Genomic DNA, 17,942 nt, shown 5'->3' with positions numbered 1-17,942 from the left:
CAAAAAAATAACAAATAGTGCATTAGAAGCCTGTAAATATCACTCTGAGATTAGGCATTTAATATATTTTTTTAGCTTCTGTTAAAACAGGTCATTTGCTGTATGATTTGCTTTAGTTCTTGAAGCAGAAGCAGAATTCACTTTAAAATATAAATTCATTCAGTGTTTAAATTTGCACAGACAAAAGATTGAGTAATGCAATATATCGACTGTGTACCTGTAAAGATGCTTTTCCTTTAGGTGTGACTGGAAGCAGGTTCTCATTAGAATTTTTAGAGGAAAATATTCTACTTATGTGCATAGAAATAGAATTAAATACATACAGAAGCCTATAAAGTGAGCAGAGAATTGGTATTTGTGTGGTCAAGTGATAATTGCCACTGACGTTGGGGTCAGAGCCCCGAGCCGTGAGGGCTGGTTGCAGCCAAGTACAAAAGCAGACTGCCTTTGGCTGCAGCTACAGACAGCCTGCAGCCTCCCTGCTACAGCAAGGCCGCGTTCCTCCCATGAATTTACTGCTACGGGTTTTTGTACCTGAAAGGCCCATTTTGTGAGTGCCTCCATTTGTAATGCAGAAAGGTGTGGGAGGGATAAATTATTGATTTAAACAGAAGAGTTGTGTATGATACATGACAGAAAATGTATCCGGAAGAACCATTTTAAATTGTTTTAATTGCCTTTACTATCAATTAATCTCTTATAAAGAGAGCTTCACCAGAACACAAACCTGCAGAAATTAATGTCTCGAATGGCTGGGGGAAGGACATTTACTTCCCTGTTCTGCCTCAGCATGGCCTTGGGCACGGTCACTGCGTATTTCATTACCCCAGAGGTGTGTAGGCACCAATCTGCTGCGAAGTCCCACAGGGATTTAGTTTCCGTGCCGTAGTCTGAAAAATGAAACTAATAGTTCCTCCTCTCAGTGTGAAAGACTGTGTGATGTGACCTATGCAAACATAGATGATATTTTTACACAGTATGACTTTAGCGTCAAGCTATATTGGTTCCCAGCTGCCTCCTCCCATTGTCTCTGCTCTGTGGCAGATGTTGGCGGTGTGACGGATGTTGGTAGTATGACTGACGGTGTTGGTGAGGTCTGAGCTTCCCTGTGGGAAGCTCTAGCTCTCTGCTACCATGGGAGCTTGAAATAGCCCAGCTACTTCCAGCCACTACTGCATGTCACCAGCCTTTGAGGTGGTGACACATCCAGGAAAGAAGAGGTTCGAGAGGAGAAGCTGTCATAGGACTGAGCGTGGTAGACTTGCCTTTGGGATCCACCAGGTGCTCAGGGCAGGGAACTGTGATGGAAGATGACACATCACTTATCAGAAATGTGATACAGCTGCTGTTGTAGACGTATTTTCAAAACAAAACAAGTTATGTCTGCAACAGTGACACGTTCTTGGTCATGGTCATTAAGTGGAATTAACGTACACTGACAGGATACATTTTCACAGGATGTAAGCACTCCTTGTGACCCTTCACATATGCTGGGCAACTAACAAATTGTTGCTGTCCATGCCTGTCATAAATTCTTTTTTGGCTTCCTTTCCAGCCCTGCAGTCTGACTATGGCCCATTCTTGCTTGAGGGTGGCCTGCATGAATTCCTTTTCATAAATCCCCCCCACCCACCTGTGTTTCAAAATCACAGGTGGGTGGGGAGACAATGAGAATGTGAACGGCTGCTATGTAGTAGGAGATTCAAACTCCAGTGAAAGGTTAAAAAAGCCAGCTAAAGGATTTGTGGTTTGTTCCGCAGGTGGGCTTTTGTCGCTCATTCGGCATGACTGGATCCAATACCTGAGTTTGTCTGGGTAGAGCAAAGAGGGACAACTTGCCTCCATTTTTGCCGTTAGTTCATTTAACAGTTCTTTTTTCTCAGTGTCACCAGGAAAAATAGCTGGGTTTGTATGTGCTGCATCCTGGTTTAGCAAGGCATCTGGACTGATGTCAAGATTAGACTCAGTTTAGAGGTAAAGAGTCACCTGTACTAATTGCTTTGCTGATTGTTGCCACTCTTCCAATATTTAATGTATCTTAAATTTATCTCAGATAATAAATTAAAAGCAAGTGTTGAATGTCGTGTTTTTCAAAGAAAGATTGACAGGAAGACAGGAATTCTGTTGCTATACAGAGTAACAACAACAACAACAAAATGGATTAAAACTTTGAAAACATCATCATTTTGTATTTAAAAACTAATGTTTTTTGAACTTTTGCGCTCGGTCAGCAATTCTGAGTCTCCTTCTATAAGCTGACGGCAGTGACAGTAATAGCATGCACTTCGTTTTGACTTAAATCCGGAGAAGCCTGGAGTTCCCATGTTAAAGGTCCTGGGCTACATGTTGGCCTATTGATTTCTCTATAGGCAGGCAAGGTTCATTATATAGGGAAATGATTCACAGTCCTTCTGCTTTATTGAGTGTTTTAGGTCTTAAATTTCTACCTAAACAGCTTCCAGCAGAACGAACTGTGAGGGTATTTGTAATCACTTGTTGACACAGATTGCTGTAATACTTCTTTTTTCTTTTTATTCTTTTTATGTGCTAAATGTGAAGTAGTTTTAGTTAACTGGCAGCTTGGCTTTTTAACAAGACTTTAAGAAATTTTTAATCAAGTTATCTTCATCTAATCAATTGTTAATTCCACTAGTTTACACAGAAGAGATACTTACTACAGCGTCTCTAGACTGATTTTTCTGGAAAATGGGGCTTTAACTTCATGATATTCTTTGCTGTAGAAAGCGTTTAAAATGCATAATAAATATTTTTTGATATATATACTATGTGCTGGTTTGTCGTCTTTCATTTTGATAAATTAAGCAAATAAGCTAATGACTGCTATATGTGACTAAACGTGGAGAGATTCAAAAGCAGTAGCTTAAATTATAAGAAATGGGTGTATTTTTTATATTTGGAACAAAAGAGAGGCTGATGCCATGGTTATTTGATATATGAAGATTGAATTACAACTGTGGGAAGGAAGTCAGACTTTTCCACAATTTTTCACTACTGTACCACAAAAAAATAATTACTCATTTGGAAAGATAATTTTCATAGCTTCACAAAGCATTGTATTTATAATGACACCTGCATGTGAGCATGAAATCTAATTAATATTTTTGTTTCAAGAGATTAGATTCCTGAATGTGTTCATCAAGAGCCTTTGTTGGCTATTTAATTCCCTGTTCTCTGGGGAGGAGACAGGCAAAACGATGGCAGGAAACTCCAATCAAGCAAAGCTGGTTAGCATAGTTTCTCAAAGCAGTTTTATTAAACACAGCAGAAAAGTGCAGCCGTAGGTACAGTTCAGTTGCAAGCCGAGCACTTGTTAGCTTTTCTCCTTTTAAAGCGATTGTTACAGCCTTGCTGTAGCTCAATTTCTTTTACTTCCTTCAGGAACACAACAGAGATTTTGCTAGATTTTGCTACAGGAGTTTGGAGATAAGCATGGTTATAAATCCAAAGCAAGAGGGATTTTGTAAAAAGAAAGCAAAGTGTAAATGAATGTCATGGTCTGAAATATCTCATTTATAACCTCTGCCTTCAAGACTGTCATACTGAAAGCGGATCCCTGTTTGTCTGTGGTAGATACAAATGTGAGGTATCAATATGTGACTGTAAACGGTCTTTTCAGCATGCCCTGCCAGTGGGGAAAAGCAAATTCTGCTTATGCAAAACATCCCATGGTCTTAGTAAGACTTTCCCAACGGAACTGCTTGTAAATCTGGGGGACTGGTAGCTTCTGCTACATTTTTAACATTTATTTCATAGCAGCTATCCAAATAAGAAACCATGCAATACCTTTCTTGTAGGAGCAGTAAACTCTGAGAAGTTTATACCATCTATGTGAAATTTCCAGACAACTTGTTAGACTGAAAAAAATATATGTGCCAACTTTTTCCAGAAATATAACAGCTTATTATTTTCAGCTTGCAACATAAATAATGTTTAATGAATATGAACTTCCTTGAGTTCACATAATAAATATGAAATTCAACCCTACTAGTCAGGGGAGTTACTGCTAGGGAAATTAACTGGGTACTGTATCTGGCCCCAGAGTATTAGTCCAAATTGAGATGATCCCCTAAAATTAACTGAACTTAAAACATGTATAGGTGGTCACAAATGAATGGTTTGTAAGGTAAGTATTTTACAGAAAGCACATAGATTAGAATACAAAATATAGAGAAATTCATTGTTTTTTGTAGAAATTATATTCAACTATTAAGTAAAATGTTTTACAAATTTAAATTTTGACAAGTAATTTTATCTATTTAAGTGGAAAAAACTTTGGTATTGGAAAAAAATACTTTGGGATTAGAATTGAGTTAACTTTGATATATTGAGTATTAGATTTAGTTACTGTGTGTAAAAAGTTAATGTGAAGTGGCATTGACCAGATCATTCAGGTGCTAAGCATTGCATGAATTCTGCTGCACATATTGTCGCTGCTCCAAAGGGTTTATATATTACAGAGTGGCTAAATCCCAGAAAAGGGGTTTAAGAAACAGACACTTCCTTCAGACTGCCTGTGCCGGCAGCTATGTAGTAGTGACTAGCAGTCAAAAAACAACTCTGCACATAAGGGAAGGATAGGCAGCAGAGTTTGAATTTGAGACTCTTGAAGTAGGCTTTCTTCTTGGGCTTGTCCGGATGAAAAGGATGCCGAACTATCTGAAGTGGCTTGCTAGCATTTCCCTAGCTTGTGCGGACCCCTCAGAACATCCTATGCTGCTGTTGTCCCCATAACTCCCATCAGAGGCACATTTCAGAGAAAAGTTAAAGCACTTTTACACTCAGGGTTCAGGGCAGAGTGGGTAGACTAAATAAAAGCAGCCCTCTGGAAAGCATTCGCAAAACTGACAGTTCAAAGAGAGTCAGGAAGTTCAAAGCTGTGGAGTCATAAATTAATCATTTTTTCATCCAGCACATAAGTGGTATGGTTTTACTGTATTTCTTCTTTTGACGTAAGCAGTCTACCCTTTCTGTAAGGTGCAGCAGCGCTTGAGTTCATTCCTCATGATAGCAATCAGACATGACTCCTTCTGAACCCTGGGGTACATTTGAGAAATATATATGTTGCACAGCTTCTTTGTGTTTCCATTTTGTTTGAACAACTGTGGTGAAAATAAATTTATTTCCCTCCTCTACATAAAATGATGTTCTTAAGTTAGAATTTCTTTCCTGTTTATGTTAACATTTGCTTTCCTAATTCTGCAAGCATGCAGGCTGCACCTTCTACGTGCAATTCCCAGACAGGGTTCCTGACAGAAGAAAATGAAGTATCTTGTTGAACTTAGCTGGCATTGCATTGTCAGCTGAGAAAACAGTGCTTCAAAGTAGTAATGAACTATTTCTACAGTGCAATACCGATCAAATTTTGTGTAAAACGTGGAATAGAAAGCACACATGACATAAACTAACTCCTTTTCCCTTGTGTCATTGGTAGATATACGCAGACAGTGAACCTGATTTAAGACCAGTATTTATTAATATCCTAGACCAATTTAGTTTATCATTGTTTCTATAATGATGCTGCAGGTGATACCATATTCCAGTTTGCTTTGTACTGAACTGGTATTAGTAAGAAGGAATTGAAGAAAAACTTGTATATTCCTCTTTTCCTTGCACATTGTTGCTCTGTGAAATGATTTTACTGAACTTGATCTCTACTGAACTTGACATCTGACTGTTCTTTCTGATGTAGACAATTGCTTTCCATAAATTTAAAGATTCTCTTTCAGGTTTTTTTAATAGCATGTGTGAGGATTCAGCATTATTTTTATGCTATGTGTTAGAAAAGAAAAATGATTTGCTATTGTTATAAACGAAGTCTCAACACAATCTGAATTTTGTAATATCTATATTTATAAAAGGTATAAAAGCTATAAAAGGTATAAAAGACAAGTAAACAGCGCTGGGTGTGCAGGGAGTCTACGCTCCACCAACATGCACACACAAAAACATTCTAAATATACAGAACATTGCTTTTACATACTAAACCCAAATATGCCTATACATATATACAATCAGGAAAGAGCAATCCTTTAAATTTCATAACTTAACAACAGTCTCCATTTTCCATTCCTTTTCTTGATTACAAACAACAGCCTCCATTTTCCATTCCTTTTGAACAATATGTCTTGCTTTAAGTTGTCAAGCAACTCAGTCTTCAGGCCTTATGTATCCCGTTCTTCCCGGATCGAAGAAAAGCATATCCATCTCCTTTTCAAGGCCAATAGGCCTGGGTCAAAAGGCACGTTCAGGTCAACAGGGGGTGTAACAGCAAAAGCCTTCCATGGCTGTAGCAGCAGAGGGGCCGATGGCGTAGCAGTCGGATCAGTAAAGGAGCCCGCAGCTCCCTCACTATCTGGCAAGCCACACGTTTCTGACTGTGGTCCCACAGGGCTCTTTAAGGCCTCAGAGACTGCTCGCCAGGTGCCGAGCAAGCCCACTGCAACCTTGTCGTTTTTAGTTGCAGAGTCCCACACCTTGAACTCAATTTGATCCCATGTTTCAGGCTCATAAACTGTCCGATTGTTAAGAAGGAGAATAAGCTCTAAGGTTACCAGGACAGTCTTTGTTCCTAAGGACGTATGATTCCCCATAATGCACAACTGCTTACCAGCGAGAGGCAGTTGTGTGCACAGGTCAGCTTCTCTCAGCTCGAGCTTCTTCCCAGCTCCAGTGCACCTATTTCCAGCAACTTTCAGTACGAGCTTCTCTGAGCAGTTTCCTGAGTTTGGCCGAACCTATCTTCATGAGGCAATCAATGTGCCTGTTCCCGTCCTGGTCTCCATTCTGCCAGCCTGTTCCTCTTTACTTCTTTTTCCTGCTTCTTTATTGATGACATAACTTCATCATATCGTTTTGCCTTCTTTTTTTATCTTGAGGGCAGGCTCCCCTCTTATACCCTTCACTCCACAGCAGTTCTTTTCAAAACAACTTTTCATTGGTCAAATAACTTTGAATGTGACAACAACAGCCAACACACAGAAACATCCATGCCTTAACAGCTGGAGAACAAGAGACCATCTGGAGAACAAGAAACCGGAGACTGCATGGACTCTCCTGAATCACCCTTCTTTGTTCCCTCTAAACTCTTATATTCCTGATGGCCTCGTCGTTAAGAGTCTAATGTTATCTCAACCACGGGGCTTTCCAACCCCCATGGCCACACTCTCAAATCTCCCCCTTCTTTATTAATATCAACCATTTTCTCGACACAAATTACTACTACATAGATAACACTATCAAGAGTTAAGAAGTGGCAATGGCTGAAGTAATGCTATGTGCATTTTTCTAATTGAGGTCAAGAAACTGGAACCTGTGTTTGCTGTCATGCAGAACGGGGATGTGTAGTGGTTTAGAGAGAAACTGCGGTGGGGTGGGTTTCTAGAAGATCTGAGCACCCAGAGATCTCAGAGATGCTTAGGGAGCTGGGAGAGCACAGCACCACCGAAAATCAAGAGGGTTTGGTTCTGTAGGATCATATCAGCAAGTCATTTCATTCATAGGAATGCATGTGATAATAATGTACTGAGCATTGTACACTGCCACCTGAATTTGAGACCTGAGACTTGAGTTATTAAAACCTGTGTTAAAAGTCTGTTAGAACATTTTTTTATTTTTATTATTTGCAGAGTCAGTAAACATAACCCTAGTTGGCATGTGCCATATCTAGTGGAAGCACCAGAAAATAATGCTCATCTAGTCATGGATAATATACATGTAACAAATTATTTATATGTTTCTCAAGTCTAATTTATGACAAAAGAAAATGGAAATTTTATTTTGAATAATTATGTATCAGTGTCAGATAATAAGCCAATGTGATTTGAGTGTGGTTTGCCAGACCAATATGGTCCAAGGACAAACATTTTGAACATACAGTGATGAGTACTATGCGTATAAAAACTTTAACGTGCCTCCTGCACTTGCTGGCATGTGACTAACTGAAGTATTTACTTACCACACATTCAGTTTAATACCAGTTCAGCGTTGGTTGGACTACATCAACACTGGTTAGGTTGTTAATGACATTTTGAAACATGCTTGGCCATGGATATGAGATATTTTTGTATTTTGAACCAGAAAAAGGAATATGGGTAGCAGTCCTGGGCTTCTGAAGCGTGCTGTATGGATTGGCTGGTTAGGTTACTTGGAATTCTTTCTTTTCAATGTCAGCACAGAGGGGAGCCACAGAGGGGAGCTGTTATAGAAGCGCTGGTACCACTCTGAACAGTCTCCTGAGGCAGAGATCAAAGTGTTTGCTTTCCCTTCAGATTACATATGTAACCAGCATACTTTCATCTGGAAAGAAAAGAAAAGAAAAAAAAAAAAAAAAAAAAAAAAAGAAAGAAAGAAAAATAAAAAGAGAAAGGGGCAAAGGCCGACAGTCCTCCCTGGTAACTTTCTAGATTTATTGAGTCATAACAGAAGATAAAGAATGATCAAGGATGTGTATTTAGACAATTTGTGTTCTCGGTTTACATGTACTGATAATCTTCTGTATGGGGAACTTGCTGGAAAAGAAATTGCTGCTGCAGTTGTATTGTTTAATGGACACTGTGAAGTGCTAAACTCTATGAAATAAGTCTCCCTAAGGGGCTACAGTTGGGGATGATGGCAGTAAATTAAAAACCCAAATCATCCAAATTTTGTATTCTGTTCATTCTTTTGCCAAGCAGAGTTCATTTGTTCCTTATCCCTTGCTCTGAACGGTATTGATCACCTTAGCCTGACTCTCAGGGGTCAGTGGCAGTGGCTGAGGACAGAGGGACACATACGGTGTGGGAATTGCTTGCTCATGTGTGTTCTTGTGCTTGAGGAAAGAGTACATGCTACTCTCATGCAGAAACTGCAAATCATTCTTAAAGCAGATGTTGATAAATGTTTATAGATTGTCACATTTAATGCCACAAAGACCACAGCACCATCTAATTTGACATTTTTTTATAGCACAGCTTTCTAGAACACAATGCCATGAAACACCTCAGTCAAGCTTAGGAACTCTTCATATCTAGACTTAAGGCATTTGTACTTAAAATTGTTTTCCTTAAGTTTGTGTGAAATATTTATCTTCCTTATATATAAAATGTCATTCTTACCTGTAGTATGTCTCTACTCTTATGTCTTATATATAATAAGGACTTCTCAGTGTGAGCTATTGACTAATTCATCAAATTTCCATCAAGTGAAAAACATCTTAAAAGGAGAAGTTCCTCAAAGGCTTGCAGAGCTTTCACTTTTATTCATTACACAAGAAAGGAACTGGGATCAGGGACTGTAGTTTACCCTTAGGCTCAGAGCTGATGGACTCTGCAAATGAAGACTTGGAACCCATGAATGGACAATTTGATGTCAACGATTGCCCATCCCAACAGTGGGTGGGAACTGGTTAGCCAGTTGCCAGACACAGCCACTGACTTTGGAGCACTCCTGAGCCTGTGAGTTGGAACAGTGTCTGGAAACAGTTCCTTTTCCAAGGCCTCTTGGCAATGTTTTAAAGGCCAAATCCTTATTTAGCACACTGAGCCACATGACAGTGGATCTTTGTAGTCTGGCTGCCTGAATCTTGCTGTCCCAATGTCTTCTGTTGAAGTTCCTACTCCTGATAGCATAATCATGAACAGGGACTTTGTCCACTCTTCAGACCCCACTTCCATGAGAAAATTGCCTACTCATGCTCTGTGCCAGTAGACCAAGGAAATAGAGGCCTTGCAAAATGATTACAGAAAGTATTTTAAAAAGTAAGAAAGAGTTACAGATCTCAGTTAAAACTGTGTAATCCTGCATGTAAAACCTTCAATATCATCATCCCTGAGGGATCATGTTTTTGTAGATTAAAGAACCTCTCCTAGATTGCTAGAACTGACCTCCTTAGTTGCGATAAACGAATGGTTTTCGTCACTTGAACATGTGTCCCTAACAGAGCTTTTCCTCAGGTGTTTCTCCTCTCGCTTAGTTCCTAGGTAAAACCATCGAGATTTGGTCTCTGAGTAATGGTCAGTGTTTAGAGGGAACAAAGAAGGGTGATTCAGGAGAGTCCATGCAGTCTCCGGTTTCTTGTTCTCCAGATGGTCTCTTGTTCTCCAGCTGTTAAGGCATGGATGTTTCTGTGTGTTGGCTGTTGTTGTCACATTCAAAGTTATTTGACCAATGAAAAGTTGTTTTGAAAAGAACTGCTGTGGAGTGAAGGGTATAAGAGGGGAGCCTGCCCTCAAGATAAAAAAAGAAGGCAAAACGATATGATGAAGTTATGTCATCAATAAAGAAGCAGGAAAAAGAAGTAAAGAGGAACAGGCTGGCAGAATGGAGACCAGGACGGGAACAGGCACATTGATTGCCTCATGAAGATAGGTTCGGCCAAACTCAGGAAACTGCTCAGAGAAGCTCGTACTGAAAGTTGCTGGAAATAGGTGCACTGGAGCTGGGAAGAAGCTCGAGCTGAGAGAAGCTGACCTGTGCACACAACTGCCTCTCGCTGGTAAGCAGTTGTGCATTATGGGGAATCATACGTCCTTAGGAACAAAGACTGTCCTGGTAACCTTAGAGCTTATTCTCCTTCTTAACAATCGGACAGTTTATGAGCCTGAAACATGGGATCAAATTGAGTTCAAGGTGTGGGACTCTGCAACTAAAAACGACAAGGTTGCAGTGGGCTTGCTCGGCACCTGGCGAGCAGTCTCTGAGGCCTTAAAGAGCCCTGCGGGACCACAGTCAGAAACGTGTGGCTTGCCAGATAGTGAGGGAGCTGCGGGCTCCTTTACTGATCCGACTGCTACGCCATCGGCCCCTCTGCTGCTACAGCCATGGAAGGCTTTTGCTGTTACACCCCCTGTTGACCTGAACGTGCCTTTTGACCCAGGCCTATTGGCCTTGAAAAGGAGATGGATATGCTTTTCTTCGATCCGGGAAGAACGGGATACATAAGGCCTGAAGACTGAGTTGCTTGACAACTTAAAGCAAGACATATTGTTCAAAGGGAATGGAAAATGGAGACTTGTTTGTAATCAAGAAAAGGAATGGCAAATGGAGACTGTTAAGTTATGGAACTTAAAGGATTGTTTGTTACCTTTTCTGAATGTGCATATGTATAGGTGTACTCAAGTTCAGTAAGTCATGAAACTTAAAGGATTTTTTGTTCTAATACACAATAAATGTTTGTTCATTGCCTTTTGTATTATAAAACAAGGAGTTCCATTTGAGGAGCAGGAGTTGCAAAAGCTTCCTGCTGAAGTAAGGAGCTGTATAATGCTTGGCTAGACACTATGAAAATTCTTTTGCTTAATGTAACAAAAAAGAGAAGCCCCTCCCCTTCTCTTCTTCTGCATCTCAGTTGCCTCTTTTGTTCAAAGACACTGCTGCAAAGTTCATGTAACCATCTCCTGATAAGTTGCTAAACTAGTGTATCAACATCCTGCCTTCCTGTCTCACGCTGGGCCAACATGACCAAATAAAAAAAGAAGTTGAACCACAACGCCGAGGAAGACTACGGCCTTCATCTTCACGACCACCAGAGGGACAGAGACGACCCCCTAGCAACGGTGTGCGCAGTCGCAGAATATACCAGGATGTGCTGCGTAATCCTGGAATGACCAAGATATAAAAAGGGACCCTGGCGGGGGTGAGATGCGCGCCGTTGGCGGAGCCGAGACTCCCCGGCTGCCCAGCGCTGTTTTGCTTGCTGTTGCTTACTCAATAAATTCCTTTCTATTATTAATGCAATGCTCTCTGAAAATTAATTAAGGGGGCAACTTATAACAAATTTGGTGCCGTGACTTGGATGAACGCAATCTGATTGAAAGACCTTCAGAGGGGGCGCCCCGCTGATTTCAGTGGCCTTCGCTAGGATTACTTTCATTCAAATCCTTCACCGACAAACCCTAAATTCGGCAGCAAGCAAATAAAGCCAGCAACCTCTAGTAATCTTTGTGCATGAAGACCGAATGAAGACGCAGGAGTAAGTATAGGCCGGTGATCTGTTCGGTTGGGGTTGGGCATCCTGGAGCGTGTTGCTGTGAGAAGTCCAATTGCGGACGAAGCGAGTGTGGACCCCTCAGTAGTGCAGTTCCCACATCCCGCGAGGGACTGGGCCATGAAAAGGGGGAAGCGATTTGTGTGTGTGTGTGTGAAGGTGCTCCAGAAGATGGGACAGAAGAAGAGTAAGCCTTCTGGTCCCATGGGTGGGGTAACGTCTGATGTTAGGTTACCCTGGGATTAATGATTAAAAATTGGGAGGATTCCCCTTTTAGGCGGGGAAGGAATAAAATAAAAATGATACATTATTGTGTTGAAGTTTGGGGTGGTAAACAGATTTGAGGAGACCACCTTTACTGGCCCGTATTTGGGTCCTTTGAAGATTGGGTTTGCCAGGCCCTAAATATTTATGTGAACTCAAAAGAACCTTTTAGTTTGGAAGAAAGTGAATATGCACATTTGTGGATGAGCTCGGAAACTCAAGCCAATTTATATCCTCTAAAAGAAAAAGGAGGGGATGGGAGGCACAAGAAAAATCGAGAATTAGAGATCCCAGCCCCACTGCCTCCCTATATTCCACCACCCCCACCTGCAGCCCCTCCGACTCCCGGGCTTCTTAATCTGCAACCCCAGGGAGATGCCAATAACAACTCTGATTCTAGCACTCAGGGACCAGTGACTAGGAATATGTGGCAGTCCCCATTAACTTCGGGGACGTCTGAGATTTTAAGAAAGAGACAGGAGGAGGGCAAGCGATCTTTAATGGCAACTGGCATAATGTTTGCAGCTGCTGAGGAATAATTCTAACTGGAATAATAACAGTACATTGTATATTGTATATATAAAAGCCCGGGCATTTTTGTTAAAGTGTTCTTTTATACATATGTTAATATGTAAATAGGTAAATTTAAGAACTGCCATTGAGGCGTATGTCTAAGGGAACAAAATTTGCCCAGGCATATTATCGGCGCATCAGGTTTAAATGTCCTCAGTGTAATTGTCTACAGGCAGTTAATTTACAGTGGTCTGGTTTTACTTGTGTATCTGTATATTGTGGATTTTGGAGGGATTGGGATTGACTAGTAAAGAGCTTCTAGGAAAATGGTGGAATATTAACCACTGTCGATTACAATAGGAAAAGTTCAAAGCAAAGAAATCCCGAGGAAAAGCCTCCTAGGATGTATACTAACACATTGGAGGGATATAGTGGGGTGAGAGGGTATAGAGAGTAAAAGAACCCTTATCAAATATTGTAATCAGTGGTGGCCACTTTATAAACTAGAGGATGGAGCAGAGTGGCCCCTAAATGGAACTACTAATTATAACACCATATTACAGTCAATGTTGTTTTTGTGGAAGGAAGGAAAACAGGATGAAATGTTGTATATTGATGTTGTTTCAGCATCTTGGAGGGAAAAGGTATGGAATTAAGTTGGCCCCTGACTGAGCCTTTGATGTCGGCATTAGAAAGGTAAAGGCTAGAGAAAGATAAAGGAAGTGTTAAAAGGTTTGTTGAAAGTGTTAAAGGTATTCGAAGTTGAATGAGCAGGGAAAGGTGATGTAGGCATTATCTAAGTAACAGTCTAGAAGTTTTGGTATATTTGCATATTTGCTGTGGTGTTTGTTCAATTTCCCAAGCATCGGGGAGGGGGGAACAGCCTGCTCCACCAGGGGCCTCTCCAGCGGCCGCAGGGGGGCTTTGGCTCCAGAGCCTGGAGCGCCTCCTCCCCCTCCTTCTGCACTGACTTTGGTGTCTGCGGGGGGGTTTCTTGCTCTCCCTTGAGCAGCAGGTTTTTGTTTGTTTCTTTGTTTGTTTGTTTTCGTGGATGTGCTCTCACAGAGGCACGGACTGTGTTGCTATGACTCTGGGCAGCAGTGGGCCCCTTTAGGGCCAGATGAAATTGTCCCTTATCTACCACGGGGAGGTTTCTGTTTTATTTTGTTTTGTTTTGTTTTGTTTTTTCACAGGGGCTGCCACTGCAGTTTCCCACCCCCAAACCTTGCCATCAAACCCAATACACTGGAGCAGCTAAGTCATTACTGACTTGTAAAGTATCAGGGATTAAATTAACTAATGAAACCCTAAATGTGATGGGGGTAGAAGGGACTGGGATAGCAGTGCCACTTTTGGGGGATACCAGGCTGAGACTAGGGGATAAAATGATCACTGGGCAATTATTGTATGTATCCAAGGCAGAGACTAACTTGTTGGGAAGGGATTTTGATGATTAAATTGGGCATTCAACTAGTAAATTGTTAGACTGGAATAACAGTGTTATTAATGGAGTGCTCTCTGGCCCTGAGAGCAAACGTACATGTATATTCACTTCTGACTGGAAAGACCCTGAAATGGGGGCGGAAGCAACAATATAGGTGGACAATTTTACCTCAGGGGTTTACAGGGCCACCTATCTATTCGGGTAAATTCTAAAAAAGATTTTGGAGTAATTACAACCTCCCAAGGAGGTATTAACGTTACAAATATGTGGATCATTTTAAGGAAAATCAATACTCCCTGATGGGAGAGAAATGCTGAATAAAGTGATAATGAGGCAAATATTAACTGTTTTACATCAGAAGAGTCATTGGGAGGTGCAAGCAATGTGTGGTGTTGTTCTAAGAAAGCATGTCTGTGTAGGAATATATACTTTAGGGAAGCACAGATGCAGAGGATGTACTATATGTCAAAGGGTAAATAAAAAGGTCTTCTGTAACCTATCTAGAGGGGGACGGGAGCCAGGGCTTTGACCTTTCCAAAGTATACAGGTAGACTTTACTGAGTTACTTGTTTGTCCTAATTGACCACGTGACTGAATGCGTGTAAAGCTTTACTGCAAGGATTAAAGCAGGCCTTAGAGATTGAGTGGGATTTTCACAGCCCTTGGCACCCCTCCTCTTCTGGAAAGGTAGAGCGAATGAATGGTGAAATTAAGAAACAACTAACAAAACTTGTGCTGGAAACTAAGGCTTCTTGGGTAAAATGCTTACCTCTTGCACTGTTAAACATATGGACGCAGCCCAGAACTGATATAGGAATTTCTCCTTTTGAAATGCTATATGGTATGCCCTATGACTCAGAATTGCCACTTGATCACCCTCAATTCTAATTAAGACTTGGAAAGAGACTTTTTTAACACCACTATGGGGAAGGCCCCTATGTTGTTTTGCTTACCACAGAAACGGCTATTCGAACTGCAGAGAAAGGATGGACGCATGCCAGCCGTGTGAAAGGACCAGTCTGGGAAGGTAAATGGGAGGCAGCTCCAGGCCCTGACAACTTGAAGCCGACACTAAGACGGACTCGATAAGTATTGTATATTATCTGTGTATCGTGGGAAGGGGAGGAGGCCCTGTTTCGAAGGCTCCCTAGTAGGTTCCCCTGAAGAACACTGCTGCTGCCAAGAAGAACCGATACCTTGTAGTTCGCTGCAACCGAACTGACAAGCGAGGCAGAGAAGTGAAAACAGTGGGGGACTGAGGGGCCGACAATTTAGATGGGCTCCAACCACCTCCTACAATACATGGGAGTCAGTATCATCGTTTTGGTCAGCTATGGGTCTGCGCATCCCCACCAGCCTTTTAAATGGAGCTTAATCAGATGGGAGGATCAATTCATCATCCAGCAAACAACAACAGCGGGTGCTCCCAGTTTCCGCATCACATTGTGTGACCTGGCGTCAGTGCAGCCATGCTTTAACCGATCAGGATTTTATTTCTGCCCAAGTTCTAACCCAGGAAAGGTGTACTGTAATTATCCAAACGCATATTATTGTGCATACTGGGGGTGTGAAACCATTGCTACGGACTGGACACTCGGGGCTGGTCGGAATAAATTCTTACAAGTGGGATATGGGCCGCAAGGTTGTAACTGACAAGTGGATCCCCGTTACAGGTGGCAAGGGCATGGTATAGGGTATACAGGAACCTTCTACGGAAATAAAGAAATTTGCAAGGTTCTATATATAAATATAACAAACTTGGACGATACTAGCTGGGTACCACGAAAAATGTCAGATTTTACGAACACGGAACAGATAGGGGAGGACTCATACTAATAAAAAGGAGGATGCTGATAGGCAGTAGGACCAAATGAGGTACTGTCAGAAAGTGTCCAGGGAATCCAGCCTGCGGAAAATACTACAGTGCCAACCCTCAGCAGCCCTATGAGCTCAGGTAAAGCCGAGAATGATAACATAGCTGAGAATAACATATGGGGGGGTCATGAATGCCAGCTACCAATTATTAAACAAAACAAACCCAAATGTAACAAAACACTGTTGATTATGCTTTAGTATAAGACCTTCATATTATGATGCTATTGGGGATCCTGGAGAGCCCACCCGCACAAACGAAAACAACCCTCTACAATGCAGTAGGGGAAAAGACATAAGGGTAACACTAACACAAGTCACTGGAGGTGGTAGGTGTGTGGGCACGGTTCCTAGTGCGAAGTGTCACCTATGTAATATCACGGAGAATGGAAAACAATCAGCCGAGTGGTTAATCCCAGCCAACAACGCGAGGTGGGTTTGTTCATCAGTGGGCGTAACTCCTTGTCTATCACTAAAACTCTTTAATGCGTCTCATGATTTTTGTATACAGGTGATAATTATACCAAGGATTCTATACCACCCTGAGGATTGTATGTATACCCAGCACACAGTGGCAAGTTACCATCTGGAAAGACGGGAACCATTCACGGCTCTAACTTTGGCCACACTAATAATCCTGGAAGGAGCTGGAGTGGGGACCGGGGTAGCCTCATTGGTTAAACAAAATCAAGAATTTACTTCCTTATGCATTGCTGTGGACGAGGACCTGACCCAAATTGAACAATCCATCTTGGCCCTGGAAAATCTATCAGGTCACTTTCAGAGGTAGTATTACAAAATCGTAGGGGATTAGATTTGGTTTTGTTTTTTTTTTTTACAACAGGGCGGGCTGTGTGCAGCCCTGAAAGAGGAGTGCTGTGTGTATGCTGATCACACTGGAGTGGTAAGAGATACAATGGCAAAACCCAGGGAAGGGTTGAAAAAAAAAAAAGGAAATGGGAGAATGAAGTCTGACAGAGCTGGTACGAATCTTGGTTTAATTATTCACCTTGGCTTACTACTTTATTATCAACAATAACAGGACCTTTCTTGTTATTAATAATAGCACTAACTTTTGGACCATGTATTTTTAATAAATTGATTGCGATTGTAAAGGGACGTTTAGAAGCGGCACATCTAATGCTCATACATGCCAAATACGAGCCAATAAGTACCAACAAAGGAATCGAGGAAACATTAGTTCTTAGTAGCCAGTCATTGCAGAGATTCAATGAACAAAATGAGTACCTTAAAGAAAAAGGAGGGATTGTAATACACAATAAATGTTTGTTCATTGCCTTTTGTATTATAAAACAAGGAGTTCCATTTGAGGAGCAGGAGTTGCAAAAGCTTCCTGCTGAAGTAAGGAGCTGTATAATGCTTGGCTAGACACTATGAAAATTCTTTTGCTTAATGTAACAAAAAAGAGAACCCCTCCCCTTCTCTTCTTCTGCATCTCAGTTGCCTCTTTTGTTCAAAGACACTGCTGCAAAGTTCATGTAACCATCTCCTGATAAATTGCTAAACTAGTGTATCAACATCCTGCCTTCCTGTCTCACGCTGGGCCAACATGACCAAATAAAAAAAGAAGTTGAACCACAACGCCGAGGAAGACTACGGCCTTCATCTTCACGACCACCAGAGGGACAGAGACAACCCCCTAGCAACAGTGTGCGCAGTCGCAGAATATACCAGGATGTGCTGCGTAATCCCGGAATGACCAAGATATAAAAAGGGACCCTGGCAGGGGTGAGATGCGCGCCGTTGGCGGAGCCGAGACTCCCCGGCTGCCCAGCGCTGTCCAAAAAGGACTGTGGTGGTTTTACCGTGCTGGGCAGCTAAACCCCACAACCGCTCTCTCACTCC

At 41.6% G+C, this 17,942-nt stretch overlaps 2 protein-coding genes and 1 long non-coding RNA gene across 9 annotated transcripts in view; 2 read left to right on the top strand and 1 right to left on the bottom strand.

Moving 5' to 3' along the window:
* Positions 1–17,942, top strand: part of LOC311444907 (uncharacterized protein) — a 52,349-nt gene that overhangs the window by 17,849 nt on the left and 16,558 nt on the right. The window contains exons 3-4 of one of the 6 annotated variants that reach the window (XM_084536366.1): positions 11,756–11,972; positions 16,588–17,870. The exons of 1 other annotated variant lie outside the window; for it this stretch is intronic. The gene's annotated coding sequence lies outside the window, so the exon portion shown is untranslated. Of the gene's footprint in view, positions 1–1,760; positions 2,787–8,190; positions 8,307–11,755; positions 11,973–16,587; positions 17,871–17,942 lie in introns of those variants that run through there. 4 more of the 6 variants (XM_084536367.1, XM_084536372.1, XM_084536370.1 and 1 more) reach the window with 4 other exon arrangements.
* LITAF (lipopolysaccharide induced TNF factor) overlaps positions 11,432–17,942 on the top strand; it is a 75,790-nt gene continuing 69,279 nt past the window's right edge. The window contains exon 1 of one of the 2 annotated variants that reach the window (XM_084536356.1): positions 11,432–11,968. The gene's annotated coding sequence lies outside the window, so the exon portion shown is untranslated. The remainder of the gene's footprint in view (positions 11,969–17,942) is intronic. The other variant, XM_084536358.1, reaches the window with a different exon arrangement.
* LOC311444909 lies at positions 13,348–16,591 on the bottom strand. Its single transcript, XR_014698125.1, has 2 exons — positions 15,974–16,591; positions 13,348–15,941 (listed from the first exon to the last, which is right to left on the bottom strand). It is a non-coding gene; the product is annotated as an uncharacterized lncRNA (long non-coding RNA).

The sequence above is a fragment of the Aythya ferina genome (genome assembly GCF_964211825.1).
Source record: "Aythya ferina genome assembly, chromosome: 15".
In the NCBI taxonomy this organism is placed as follows: domain Eukaryota; kingdom Metazoa; phylum Chordata; class Aves; order Anseriformes; family Anatidae; genus Aythya; species Aythya ferina.
This window is presented reverse-complemented; position numbering and strand designations above follow the sequence as displayed.